Source organism: Crocodylus porosus, unplaced genomic scaffold (genome assembly GCF_001723895.1).
Source record: "Crocodylus porosus isolate Cpor-Errol unplaced genomic scaffold, CroPor_comp1, whole genome shotgun sequence".
NCBI lineage: Eukaryota > Metazoa > Chordata > Crocodylia > Crocodylidae > Crocodylus > Crocodylus porosus.
In genome coordinates this window covers 2735396-2749665 of record NW_017728950.1, presented here as the reverse complement: position 1 = coordinate 2749665, position 14270 = coordinate 2735396, and positions in this window count along the sequence as shown.

The window sequence follows — 14270 nt, the reverse complement described above, 5'->3', positions numbered from 1 at the left end:
CACTGGCTCTGACTTAGTGTCTTGGGCACTTTTCTAGATAAATAGCCTGTGCCTTGCAGTCAAAAATTGTACTGTACAGGCACCAAGCACAGCTCTAAGAGTCCTAATCATGGCTTCCTGGTCCCAATCACCTTAAGGGTAGTAATCATGGCCTCTAGCCACCTCCATAGCTATGTCCATGCCTTGTGAATCTTAGTCTAATTCTGTTTATCTATTTCGGCTTCTGCTCCCTCAGCCTCAGCCCCTCCACTTGCTTGGGCACCTGCCCTCTCGGCCTCAGCCCCTCCACTCTCGCCACCCTCTGGGCCAGTGTTTCCCAACTTTTCCAGCCCAAGGCTCACTTACATTAATAAAAGTTTTCCACAGCACACCTGTTAAGGCATTCCCCATTCTCATACCTATTGTAGTTCATTGCCATGGCAAAATTTCGCAGCACACCTGTTCATTTCTGACAGCACACTTTTCAGCAAACTGCTCTAGGTCCCTGGGCATTGCAGGGCTTAAAGCACACGCAGCCACTGTGTCCTCTGCACCATCCCCATAGCCGCAACACAAACCTCTAGTTTAACAAACACAAGACAGAAATAAAGCAGATATCATCCCTGTACAGTGCTACCTGGAAAGCTGATTCTTTGGGTGGGAATCTGGGAGCTGTGCCAAGGTTTTATGGTCCCTGACTCTTCCCTTTCTGGTCACCTGTCCTTATTTCTAGAAAACAGAATCCGGGTGCTTCCAATTACAAATCAGCCACAAGGGCTCTCAATCCCCTCATTAGCTGTCCTAAACCCTGCAGCTCACCTTTCTGCCAGCTGCATTCCCCTAGCCTGCCTACTGCAACATTGCTCCTACTTCCTTGCAGTAGCAGGCATAGAGGTCCCCTGATAAGGATGCACAAACATCCAGCCTCTGTGTGGCTTGTGGCACTGAAAAGAGGTTTGCAGTACCACAAACCACATGTGCTTGCACATTTGGATCCAGCCCATGTGCCCAAATGCATGATGATATTAGTCATTGTCTGAAAAGAAGGCATCTGTCTACCTTGAGGAGTTTACAATCTGGACAGAAGTTGAGGGAAAAAAGTATGTTCTGTTTTCTCTCCAGAAAATTGGATTTGGATTTTCTTCTCCTGCTACCCTCTCCATCCCCTCCCCACCTCTAGGGGCAAAACTGATTCAAGAATAAATCTCCTAAATGACTTGCAAATGTTCAGTTATTCTCCCTGACTTCAGTTATCCTTCCTTTTTTGGATGTCTCTGTAATTCTTAATTCTAACTGTAATTAGAATCAAAGGTAATACAATGCCACCTAAATGAAAACAGTGATTTCTACAAGTCTCACAAGACAACTGGTTACTAGATTTCCAGCTATATTTTTAATAAGCTGTCCAACAAAGTTCTATCAATAAACTGTCTAATAATCTGTTCGATAAAGTTTCAGTAAGTTGCTGAATTGTGGGGTGCTTACTCAGATTTAAATGTCAGGTGTTTCATAGTTCATCTACATTAGCAATAGTTTCCCTTCCCTCAGTCACTAACAACACTGAGTGCATGAATAACAGGCTTGAGCCAAAGTCCACTGAGATCAATGGAAGTCTTTTCATAGACTTACATGATCTTTACTCAAACCTCCATATCCAACTCCGTTCCAACCAAGATTATTCCACATTTGAACAGCATTTACTATCAGAAATCTGTCATTCAGCATGAAAAGTAAGTAAAGTCATATCAAAGTTATGCTATTGATTCATGGCTGGTTGCCTGCAGCTGAGGAAATCCTAAAATCCTGCAGATTCATTCTACTGCTTATGAGGCTGACAATTCAGACTGTATAAGTAACATAAAAAGAACAGAAGAATCAATAGTTTAACTAATGTGTTTGTCATTCACGAACAGAGATAGCCCACACTATCAATGTAAATTATTTAGTACTAATTAGAATGAGTTCAAGTAACAAGCACCATCATTTTCTCAAGCAGACAAAGTAGCAGGCAAGGTTGCAATGAAACTACAGTGAGAAAGGTCATTGCTGACTGAGATCCAGTTGCAGATCAGAAACAAGTCAATTAGTCCCAGGTATTACTGTAACATTAAATGTTAATTAAAGAACTAAGAACAGAAGGAAGAAAAACCCACATTTACTCCAGACATTCCAGTGGTAAATGGACTTGACGCAAAATGCTGTAGACTTGCCTGATTTACTTGCCACTTCATCAATAATTAAAAAGATTTTTTGGCACTTCAAGAATATTTTCTTTCTAATTCAAGCTCCTAGAATTTTATGTATGTATTCTGTAAAAGAGAGTCCACTGAGAACAATATCAGAGATTTTGCTATAAAGAAAAAGATAATTTCTTAAGCTGTAATTGGGTTTTAACCCTGTCACACTTTTTTAGTGCTTACTAGCTTATAGTTTTAAGGAACTGATTATTTAGAATTAACCTCTTCCTTTGAGAGCGAGCAAAGACACTTGTGCTGAATAAAATATCTGATTGTGGGAACAATTTAATGCATTTCTCATGCTATACTGGAGATACACTAAGTAAATTACACATTGCCATGCAAACCCTGCATTTTAAAATGATACATTTCTGGTGATATCAGATCTTTTGCTGATGATATTACAATAAAAAACCTCAAAATGTGGGAAAGGCCCCTTAAATAATAGAGAAGGTTACAGAGTATGAGTTTGGCATCAACTTACATGGGAGTAGGATAACAATCATTTCACCTGCGTGCAACTTGATTAAATCAGTTTGTACTAAGGAGGTTCAATGACTGTGTCCAGAAAGGAGCAAGCAAATATGAGTATTCCACAGTCACGTCAAACCTAGCATTAAAAGTTGGGGTCTAAGCAGCATCAAGAAATATCCATGTCCCGTTATTAGCAACAACCTTCTTCATCTTCTCCAACAATTAGACCCAACTGAAAATAATTTTTGCAGCAGTGGCAGCAGGACTCAGGCTGCACACACATACCACGTTACACCAGGATTATACATGGGCAGATGGTGACCAGCTCTTCCAAGGTAACTATTCTCAGTAGGTGCTATTTCAGAGCCTTCCCTCTCCATGTTAGAGGGGCCATTAATAGCCTATGGACCTTAAGCAAAGAGCTACCACAGGATAAAATTGACTAGCATTGTGGGCATGTAACTTGTATATCAGAATAGCTTGCACCAGTACATAGCTAGTTCTGAATTTTTGAGACAGAACTTTACCCCACAGTGAGTAACTGATTTAGGTGTAGGGCTGTATGTTGTGCGTCCATGCCATAGCTATAAAAACATGTAACGGGTCCTAAACCTCACTTTTTATCCACGTAGAAGAGAAAGCATTGATAATGACATAGCTGGAAGTGAGAGCAGGATGAAAACTGATACTTATTTCTGTACAAACATTTTTACAGGGGGAAAAAAAATCTTTGCCTTACCCGTAAAGTTTTCACATAAGCTATATTAATGATAATCAGGGATCCTGGTTTTCTCTGATGAAAAAAATCCCCAATTTTGGGATTAAAAAAAGTAACCCCAAATCCACATTTTTCCATGATTAAAATGAAAGGCTACTAATATATCCATGATTTAAATTAAGACTATATCCATGATTAAAATGAAATGCCATTTATATATAAAATGTGGATTTTGGGTTACTTTATTAATCCAAAAATTCAGGATTTATTTTCTTAAATCAGAGAGAACCAGGATCCCTGGTTAAAAGCCATTAAGGCACTGAGTAGCAACATCTGAACCGCAGCATGGGATCAGGGATCCCCGAGTGAGCCTCCCTTTCCAAGGATCTAATAACAACAAAGTTTGGCAGGTAATCTGAAGGGAAGCAAAACTGAGAAGCAAGGGCAGAGGGGTGCAAAGTGGCAACCAGGGGGACATTGTGGCCATCCCTAGGACCAGCATCTGTTATAGTGTGATACACAGACACCCACAACTGTTTTTTAACTACACGTTACAAGGTGCCAATATACATCATAAGCACTGACATGTCATGTTTTATGATTTAATTTAAATAGGTTTTTATTTTGTATTAGATGCTACTGTCAGTGTTTATTTCAGGCTGTTATTTTATGCCCACTTACCAAACTACCAAAGCAATTTAGAAAATTATGACATTAAATAAAATTTAATTCTATTTTCTGCTTTTGAGTGCAAAGTATTGGGTGAAAACAAGTTTCCTTTCCCAAAATCATTTTAAAAGTCTTAAAGCCTTTTTTATTTTTTCTTTTAACAACTGCAAATGTCAACATGCCTAGATCATATGCTTCCAACAGGAAAATCTGTCAGTGCACCGGGAGATATTGCCACACATCAAACAGACAATTTCAGAGAATAGCAGAGAATTTCAGAGAATAGCAGAGAATTTCATTTCAAAAGCATCTTGACAAATTAAATAACAATTTCAGAAGAATGTTGTTTACTCCAACAAAATTCATGTCCCACAATCCATGGCACTTCCCTTTTTTGTACCCATTATTGGGAAACACTAACAAATCAAAATTATTTTGACTAGCCTTTCTTGAACAGCAGTGTTTGTGATTGTCAATAAATGTTTGTCCTATGGTAGCATCACCTGTTACAGTCTTTTGTCTAAATCTCCATAATGACAATTTAGTGTCTGAAAAATAAATATGAAAGGGAAATGGTATAATAATCTACTATTTTTGCAAATAACATAATAATGAATACTATTCTCAGACACAAGACCCAAAAAAGAACAAGTATTCCAATTCAGTGTGATACCTAATTTGTAAATGCCTACTAGAAGCCATAACACTGTTAGGTGCCTAGCTTTCATATACAAAGCATGAGAAAATTTAAGTTATGTCTATACTTCATCCCAAGCATTTCTGAAAAAGGATGCTCCTGAGCACACCCTGCCAACACACCCTCTCTCACACATGCCAAACTTGGAAATGTACCAGGGAAAGCCCTCTAGGGGCATGCTCCCCACAACTGAGATACCCCAGGAGTGACTTCACTTGTGCAAGGAGAAGCAGGTGGGCACAGTATACTCGGGCAAATTCCTACCAGAACACACTCATTATGCACTGTAGACATTCCATCTATATGTGCAAATACTGCTGGATGGGTTTACCCCAGATTAATTTACTCTGAAGTAAACCCACCCTGGGCAGGCATCTACATGTGCATGTATTTGGGTGCAGATTTGTTCCCACTTTGTTCTGCCCCCCTGCAGCCAGGGGGAGCTCTTGGGTGGCCCAGGGAATGGCAGGAAGCATGCGACCAGGAAACCGCTCTCTGCCCCTGGGAGTTGCCTGCTGGGGCAAGCTCCAGTGGTGAAGCCTTGGCAAGGACAATGTCCCTCTGCCCTGGCAGCAGGAAGCTCCCAGCCCCAGGTCCCCGACAGGGGGCAGGTTGCTTCGAAAGAGCTGCAGGGTAGGGATGGTGGGGCAGCAAGGATTGCCATTGCAGAGCTTGGGCTGGGAGCTCCCTGCTGCTGGGACAGGGGAACATTGTCCCTGCCTGGGCTATGGTGGCAGAGTCTGCCCCAGCAGCAGGCAGCTCCTGGGGGCAGGGAGCAACTCCCTCCCCGATGCCCAGGAGCAAATTTGCTTCCGGTCAGCCACCTACACGTGGCTTACTGCACAGTAATTACTCAACAATTAATCTGCTACTTGCATGTGCAGATAGCAAACTGCTGAGTAGAGCAAATTACTGTGCAGTAAGGGTCTGCATATATAGCCAGTGATGCTTACTACACAGTAACTTACTCTACCGTGCAGTAAAGCGCCTCGTGTAGATGTGCCCTCTGGTACCCAGTAAAAGTATCCACAAAAATCAGTTCACCAAAGAGACAGCTTCCTAATCTAACTAGGAGGAAATGTAAATAGTGGTCCATTTGAAACTCTACCATTCTCAGGCACCAATCTCTGATGGGATTCACAACTCTGAACCTTTTCCTGAAGCCCCTTACACCAGCTCTCTCTCACAAAACACAGCCAACAGATGATGTGTTTTTATCTGATAGTGGCTAGAGACCTGGATTTAAATTCTTTCTTTAGCTGGGGGAATGTGCATCTCCTTTTGCCACCCTCCTTCTAAAATGAGATTCATTGTCTTTAGAGGCAGGATTACCCTCGCATCTATAGAAAAAGATAAGCAAGAGATGGGAAAGACATGAACTACAAAATATGTAATCATGTATGACCACAGAAGTCAATGACACTATCATAACAACCATGGGTAGGAAGGAACTCATAACAGCGATTGTCAGACTCTGGAATGCCACATCAATTTGGAAAAAAATCTAAACAGATGGAGAGATGGAAAGGAAGTGATACAGATGAAGGTCATAATGCACAATAGAAAAACTGTATAGAAGACCCAGTAACAGATTCTCACATATGGAGGTCCTATGCAAGTGACATCCGAGGTTCTTATAACTGTCCATGGATGGATCTAGGGTTTTGAAAAATGAGGTGTAGGTGGTGTGATGCATCCCATACCACAATGCATACTTTTTTACAATGAACAAGAAACTAGAAGCTTTTTCTAATACGCTGGGGTTCGAGGGCTATTCAGTTTAAGATCCAAGCAAAAACAGCTGTAACTGAGGTCAGGGCAGGCACCTGGTGTCAGGGGGTAGGCTTCCCCCCCAGCCTAGCCACAGACAAAACTGTTCCATGCATATTAACATATGGTTCCCTCAGGCACACTGGCATAGTCCCAAAGTTCCCTCACTGCTCCTTATATTTTACCCCTTCCATCTTAGACATCCCCTGGCTCCATTCTGTCCCCTGTTATCCCACATATAGCCACCCATGCTAAGCCCCATCACATCGTGCTGCAAGCCCATCTGATGATACCACCCCCTTCACTCCTCACTGAGTCCTACCCTGCCCCCTCACTGCCCTCGTGAGCCCACTTCACCCAGCATAGACTCTCACAGCAGGCCCCCACAGCCCCTGCCCCATAGGATCCCTCCCAAATAGTTCCTACCATACCTCAAGCCACAGGGCAGGGCTGTAACTACCTCCTCTTTCCTCACCATCCACTGCCTTGCACCCATAACACACAGAAACAAGAGTTGTGGTCATGGGATGGTTCATTCCAGTCGCTTGCAATGCCGCTACCTGGAGTGACAAATCCCTCTGGATCTGCCAGTACCTGGCTTTATGCCACCCTGGTTGCCCTGCTGTTTCAACCTCCCTTATCTGCTGCAATTAATAAGACAAGAAAGGGTCACTGCAGTACATTACCTCATTACCCTCACCTTTGAAACTCCATCCTGCCTCTGACAGTTTGGCCTGCCTTCAGCTTGCCCTCTCCTCTCATTTGATTTGCTATGGGTTCAAATTCCCTAGGATTAATGCCACCCAGTAAAGGTCCTTAGGTAGTGGCACATCTTCACTGGACATGCTGAGCAGGGGCAAAGAAACATTACCAGAAGTGGATAACAGACAGCATTATTACCAAAAGAAACAAAGCTTGATTAGTGGAAGATCAAGGGCTGTTAACACATGTGGAGTAAAGAGATTCACAGGAATCCAGTAGATAATAATAATGAGCCACAAAGTCAGTTCACTCCCTCAGCTCCACCTAAATATGTGGCTGTCCCTTTTGGACAGTCTGTTTGAATGGAGTCGGAATCAAAGGCAAGTGTGACTGCACTGCTAACCCTCCAGTTCTCAGACTGGCCCCTGTAACTGTCCTGAATAATCTTTGTTAGGGAAAACTGCCAAAAAATATTAGCTGATAAAGAAAAGACTGAGCACAAGAGATTTTTGCACCACTGTCATAAACATCATTGTAAATACTGGGATTGCAAAATGATTAATAGGGACCAAAGGAAATAGTTTCCAGTGGAGAGTAGGAACACCAGCTATAGGCATCACAGTAAAGGCATTTACCAGAACACCTTTAAAATACTTGGATTATCCTCACATATATTGAAAAGCACATCAGGAGGTAGGTAGAAAATATGTTTTAAAAAAACCCTTTTACAAGTGCTCTAGTCCTTTTCATTTGAAAACTTCCAAAATGTTGTGATGTATATGCTTTGCCAAATGTGCACATGATGTTGTCTTGGTTTAAGTACTGCAATCAGATATTTTTTATTTTCCTTTCATGAATAGCCCACAGCTTCTATGCATAGTAGCCAGGCCTTCAATGACCTTAGCTTCTGAGTGACATACCTAACAATACTTTTTTCTGGGGTAGCTGGTATTTTTACACCATGTTTGATCTACTGTGCACCCCATCCACAAAAAACCATAATTTCAGGCATCTGAATGAAAGAAACATGAATTAAGCTTAATGTCAAAGAAGCTATTGCTTCCATATAAATAAAGCAAAAAATGCTCCTTTGGTTTGTTGATGAACAACTTCTCATTATTCACCTACAAGTGGGTTCATGAGCTTTTTAATTTCTCTTGTGATCCTGTTTTTGTCTTTATTAATACTCTATTTCTTATACCATAAGCACTGCGGGTTCTAAGTTTTCTGGCACTTTTTGGTTCAGAAATTGGGGTACAGATGAAAAAAATCCTACTTGGCCTCAAGATTTAAAAAAAAATCTTTTAAAAGTCAAAAACCAAATGAGAAAAATAAGAAAAGGAAAATACTTCCAGGTACATAAAGAAATTATTTATAATTCATTTTAAATCTTTGATAGCTGATCTTTGAAGTAAGAGAAAAAAACACACATTCTACGTTTATTTTTCATTATACTTACTGCAATCTATTGAACATACAGGCTAGGTACAGACATTCAAAAAGCCCAAGGCCGAATTGATCTAAGTTACACGGTTTTCTGTAAGCCGCTTAGTTTAGATCACTAGTGAACAGAACACACATTCACCTTTCGCAAAGCTTAGACCAGGTTCTGCTATTTTTAAACCAGTCTATGGGCATGTCTACACATGCCCCTTTTAAGTGGGATTAATGTAAAATTGCCGTTTAAGGCACGTTAAGGGTGTGTGTCCACATGTGTATGCACTTAATACACCTTAAAAATGGTGATTTTAGGCTAATTCTACCAAAATTTGAAACCCGCATAAATGCTTAATACATATTAGCATGTCTGCACATGGGCTAATGCAACCTAGCTAATTGTGCCTAAAACTGAATGTGCCTTTGTGACAGGGGGCCATGTTAGGACTGGATCTTAACACCGGTCCACCACTCTGTCTAGGGCAGTCTGTCCTGCCTTTCCTGCCATGATTCACTGAATAATAAACTGAATGTAACATGTGGGAGGCTGCCCATATAATTCCCTGATGCCTGGGGCAATATACACAGCTCCAACCTCCTACATAACTCCAGCCTGAGGCCAAGCCAAACTCTGCCCCTTGCTGGGCTTCTTGCATTCTGCCCTTCACCAGGCCTCATACAGACCACCGCTTTCACAGGGCCTCTTTCATCCTCCTGACTCTCACTGGGCTTCTTTTATAGTGCCCCTAACTGGGCCACTCACAGCCCACCCCGCTCTATGAGCAGCCCCCTCAGGCCATCAGGTTTATCTACTCTCACTCTGGCTGGTCCCCACGCAGCCCTTCGGGTCACTCAAGAAACCCTACTCTATGTGGCACTGGCCTCTTGGCTCACACTGGGATGAACTCTTCCCCTAGCCCCTCAATGGGCAACTTGTCCAAGTGTTTCACTCTTGTGGAGTTTGGCCCCTGTGCAGTCCTTCAGGTTGCCCAAGCAACCCAACTCTACCACCCCTACCTGTGCAGACCCTACTTTACACCCTAACACACAGCCCTTCAGGTGCCACTGTGCACCCTACTCTGTGCAGGCCTCCATACATACTTTTGCCCCTCACTGGGGCAAACTCATGCCACCTCACTAGGGCTCGGGGTCTTACACCCCACAGGCTCAGGTGTCTGTAGACATGCCCAGCTCCCACTGCCTATTCCTGACCTAAAATTACCCACTAGGTAGTGGAAGTTGGGGGTATAAGGCACCCCTACCTGCCTTTCACTGCAGAGGCAACTGGCCTGGCATTTCTGGGGAACTATCCCGCCATGGGCAGTCCCACCAGGCCATCCTCCCCCAGCAGAGTTTAGTTTCAAGTCATACACAAGACCAGGAGCCTCCTGCCCTTACCTCCAAGAATGTTCTGAACATCAGCTCAGCCAGGTAGTGTTCTTTTTCCAGCTGTTTGCAGCAACTACTGACTCAGCCCTGAGGGCCTGAGGTAAAATGAGCTCAGCCCTCTCTTCCAATCACATAGCTCTCCTGCAGTCCTATGACTGGCTCATCAGGGCTGGCCTGCACCTTCCAGCTGCTCTCAGCACCAAAGGTGTTCTGCCACAGCCTTAGCGTGCATTAGCATGTAGACACGCACCTAAATTGCCTTAGTGCACCTTAAGCAAAGACACTTTAAGTTTAGGTGCACATAAATATGAGCAGTCATGCCCTGTGCGTGCCACGCTTCTGTTCTGTTATGGTTATAGACCAGTTTCTGACCACTTATACCAGGAAAAGTGTAATGCCTGTGCCTGGCAACAAAGAACTAATTTGAAATTTAAAAATAAAGCACAAATATCAGACAGCTAAACCTGCAGCTGGGAAATGGATGACTTTTACTCACTGTGGTAGAAATACAAAATAGAAACTATTTTAATGGTTTAGCACTGGTTTGACAATCTTGGAAGCCAATAGCATTCATCAGTAGAAGACTACTGCTTGTAGAGCTGGTATCCGCACTTCCCCATCCTTTTTCACCCATATGGTTACAATGATCACATTAAAATCTGCACCTCCGGAAGTGACATCCTATATACTATCACTTGAATTTTAAATGTAAACAATAAATGAATGTAGTCACTCTGTGAAATTTATGATTTAGTTTCAATCTTTTAATGGCAGACACTGAATCTACCCTATACCCTCTACGAGAAGGTAAGTCAGTCCCCATACCCCTTAAGCAGTTGGTTTCTCTGTCAAACAAGACACACCAGTGCAGTATGATTTTTTTCTATTTGCCTTTTAGAAGTCATATAAGATATAGAGATAACAATTTTCAACCATTAATCTAAGCTAGATTTGAACTGAGAAGATAAAAAATAATTATATTAACATATGCACTTTTCCAAACTCTTAAAAACATCCCGAAATATAAACATTTAAAATGTACAAGTACACAATATAAACACATACAAATCCTACAAATTAGACAACAATTCTACTACTTTACACAGAACAAAACTTCAATAAACTTAAAGCCATTTTTAAAATAGTATTCTAGTTGTTTTCATAGTTCAACCCTTGATATGCTTAACTATTCAGTTACTTCCAGTCTCTTGCACCTGTTCACCCCCTTCTCTATCTACACATCTGTATTTTGTATTATTCATAGGACAGGAAAAAGGGAAAAGTAAACCTTTACAAATTATGTTAAATAAAGACATACCAGACTAATGTATATAGGTCTCCTACCTGTAATTGCTTCTATAATTTATCTTTTATATTTACTTAATTTTATTAATATTTATTTCTTAAGGAGTACATGCTATGGGAACAGCTTAAATTATACTTCACAAATGAATGTCTTTTCCTACCATGTAACATTATTGGCAACAATTAACTTAATTCAAAATTAAATTCATGCTGTCTTCCTGTGCACTTCGCACATGAACATCAGTAATTGCTCCCAAAGTGTAATTGCTTAGATGTTAATTTTAGATAGTCAGAAAGACAAACTGTATATTGTTTAACCATGTAGTCATTTTAGAAGAATGTTTTACTAATTGCATTATTAATTGGGAAGATATGATGAACTGCTCAATAACGAGAACCAGGAATGCTAACTGTAGTTACCTATTAATTTGAAATATTGATTGCCATGTGAACTTTGTTGTTGCTGCAAATTGATTCCTCAGGAAAACCATCAATATATATAGCTCCTGGAGCTTCCCTGCAGAAACTGAAGTCTAAGTCCTACCTAAGCTGAGAAGAGAGAGAAGGCCAGGGTGAATAAAAAATTAATACCAGTCTTTCTTTCTTTCTTCCTGGGGCCAATTAAACCAATTACTTCCTAACTAATTGAGGATAAAGCAGGTATTTCCTGTCATCGTTGAGTCCAATGGAGTATATTTGAAGTAAAGCACAACAAATGATGTAAACAGCAGCCACAAACACGAATACACAATGTCCTTTCTATGTATTTTTAATGTAGTCTCCAAAAGAAATACAAGGCTACTGATGAAACAGTGAATGTGAAAAACTGTGAAAGGTAACTGAATATAGTGTAAGATTCTGAAGGGAAGTTTCTTCAATATATTTATAACTTATTTTCCTATTTCTTTGCTTTGTGCATTGCTTTGTAACTGAACAGAGAGTCATATTCTCTTTGGTTTTTATACACTCTGGTACTAATGCAGTTGGAGCAAGTATAAATAAAGTCAGGATTTGATGTAGTTACTAGCTGACTTTGCTGCATTCTGCAATATCTAGTCTCATAACTCTGCAAAAAATGTTCAAATCAATTTAAAATAAAAACAAATCGTTGTTGACATAAAATTCAAGAAAACATTTCTATTCATAGCTTCTGTAAAACATTGCCATCCACATTTAAGCACTACATTTGCAAACACTTACAAATATGCTTGACTTCAAGCACCTCAGTGGTCACATTTAAATACATGGGACTATTTGTGTGCTTAAAGGTAAACATATATACCAGAGTGAGAAGTGTCACAAATTCTAACAAAAAGAGTTTTATTTAGAATGCACTAAAATATTCATAAGACATTTTTTGTAACCAACTGTTCTCTATCCTTCTTGGCCATTTTAAAATAGTCATTCAAAACTCTAGCAGCAAATCTGATTGAACTGAAACTCTGATAAGTATTCAGAGATTAAAACCTTGGGCTTGCTTAAAATCATAGTTTTCAATCCAACACTATTAATTTATCCAAAAGTAGAAAAACAAATAAAAAGGACCTGAAAAACACCCAATTTCAGTGGTGAACATTATTTTGCTTGCTGATTTCCAAGTTCTTTTTCAAAATAAATTTTGATACATCTGTAAACACCCATGTTGGAATTGTGCCACAAAAACTGTTACCATGATTTTTTCAGCATATAAAAGTTTCATTTTGAGGCTATATACCGAGCGCTTTCAAACAGAAATGAGTTAAACTCATTTAAAATTGTGAAAAAAATCCCTAATTAAAGCAAATATATATATTCCTTTTGAACATGGCTGATTTTTAATTTGTATTAGATTTTAACCCCAATAAAAACAAACATATATTTTAGAACATACTAGTAGCCTGCTATAAAGCAAGGTGCTACTTCATTTCAAAGCAGAAAATGTTGCTCTTAAATTACTTTGTTCGCCTCTGCATAAACATAACAGTATAGAAAGATATAGCCATATCCTGGTCCCATTTATAAATGGCAGAAATTATGGGCGCCCAGAGCAATTCCAAAGGCATTATTTTAGACATTCACATTTGTAGATGAGAGCAGATTTTGTCCTGTCTACACTTCCATATCCATAAAGTCATATGTCATCACTTACCTAACAGTCATAAGTTCAAGAGCCTTAATGCCACCTCACCAATCTTAAAAAGGCTTTCACCCAACAAGGACACTTCTCCAGAGAGAGAGAGCACGTTTCAAAGAGCCACCCGGATACCACGTGAAGAACTGCTGCAGTACAGAAGAAAACCCCCCACAAATTGCACACCGCTGGTTATGACATATCACCCCTCTCTTGAACCTATACAGAAAATCTTCATAAAATTACAACCCATACTAGAAATAGACCCTACTCTTAAAAAGACCTTCCCAGAGTCACCCATCCTAGCCTTCAAACAAGCACCAAACCTCGCTAACCTCATCACCAGAAGCAAACTTTCTCAAGCCCAGAACACACCGAATTGATCCAGGCCATGCCATGACAAGAAATGCAAAACCTACCAACACCCCCACAATCACTACACCCCACAACAGAGCCATCAGCATTTCTGGATCTTACAGCTGCACCTCCAGAAATGTAATATATCTCATCGAATGCACCAAATGCCCTGATGGAAAATACGTAGGAGAGACCAAACAACAACTGCGCACCAGAATGAATGCACACTGGAAATCTATCAAAGACAGGAATACCCGATTATCTGTGGGGACACATTTCTCAAGAAAACCACTCTCTCTCCAATCTCTCAGTCCTGATCCTCAAAGAAAACTTACAAAACACTTCCCAGAGACGAGCTTATGAAATCCACTTCATCAACCTCCTGGATACTAAAAATCATGGACTAAATATAGACATTGGATTTAT